The sequence below is a fragment of the Cynara cardunculus genome, unplaced genomic scaffold (genome assembly GCF_001531365.2).
Source record: "Cynara cardunculus var. scolymus isolate 2C unplaced genomic scaffold, CcrdV1 Un_Scaffold_2996, whole genome shotgun sequence".
NCBI classification, from domain to species: domain Eukaryota; kingdom Viridiplantae; phylum Streptophyta; class Magnoliopsida; order Asterales; family Asteraceae; genus Cynara; species Cynara cardunculus.
The window spans coordinates 1-1403 of NW_020201305.1; positions in this window are offsets into that span (position 1 = coordinate 1).

Below are 1403 nucleotides of genomic sequence, written 5' to 3' on the forward strand. Positions count from 1 at the left end.
GAGGATTCATCAGTTACTAACTCACTCGATTGAGCTAGCAGAGACTTCTGTTGATAGTAGTCAGCCTTCTTTTTGTAGAAGGCTGCATCTCTTGGACCCCTATGTGGAGCCTTTGGCCCTTTTGACCAACAATCTGCAGCAAAGTGGCCTGGCTTGCCACGTCTAAAGCATCCTTCCTTCGTCTCTTCCTTCTTCTGCTCCTCTACCTTCTGTGAAGGCTTCTGCGCCTTCTCACTTGCATTCGATCTACCACCCTTTGTGAAGTTTCTTATGTTGAAACTCTTGTACTCCTTCTTTTCACCACTCTTTCTATATTCTCTGGTGATCAAAGCCAGAGATTCATCATCTCTTTCATCGTGACTTCTTCGTCTGGACTCTCCTCACTCTTATCTATCCGGATCTTTTTCTTCTTCTTCTCCTTCTCTTCCTTCTTTGTTTCCCTCCCCTTTCCAGAGCTGCAATCCTCTACAACCAGAGCAAGCGGACCACCATAGTTCTTCTTCATTTGAAGGACTTGAGGCTCTTGACTTTTAAGAGAACCAAATAAGTCAGCCAAAGTCCATACTTCCAAATCTAAGGTGGCCTTCATATACATGGTTAGGTGCATCCATTCGATTCCAGGGCTCTTCAAGAACAGAGAGTTGTTGTCCTCTGCAGTCCTCATCACTCCATACCTTTTGCAATTGCTAATTAAGGTGTTTAATCTGGAGTATGTGTCCGACAGGGATTCACCCTCTTTAGCCTTGAAGCTGTGGTATTCGTCAATGCAAATGRCTCGATTGTTCTTTAGAGTTTTCTTACCTCCTTCAATCTGTTTTTCCAATTCTGCCTAAATATCCATGGACAGTTGGCAGTGATCAATATATTTGAAGATCTCGTGAGGTATTGCCATGATTAACAACCTTTTGCATTTGCTGCCCAAATCAACCAATATCTTGTCTTCATCACTCCAGTTAGCAATAGGTCTTGGCTTGTAATGCTCAGGAACTTCAGGGGTTGTGCCAGTAGCTGGAACTCTTGGAATTAAATTCATTGGCACATAAGAAGGATTGTAGAGAAATTCACATATTCTAGGGTGAATTCCCTCTAAAAAGTTGATCATTCGCACCTTCCATTGCGGATACTCCTCACGGATAAGCGTAGGAGGTTTTGATTGAGATCCAGTGCTCATGAACGAGGTATTAGCCAAGTTCGCCATTGAAATTAGAAGAAGAAAGATAAGAACAAGATGAAACTGATATAATAGAATGAAACAGGGTAATCTGAAGAGAACTGGTGTTCTAGAAAATGCAGATTAATACCAAAAACAGAATTAATCGAATAAGAATTCAATTCTGGCTCTGATACGAATTGTTGGACCTGTAAATTCAGCTTTGATATTGATCTGTTACTCTGAATGAACT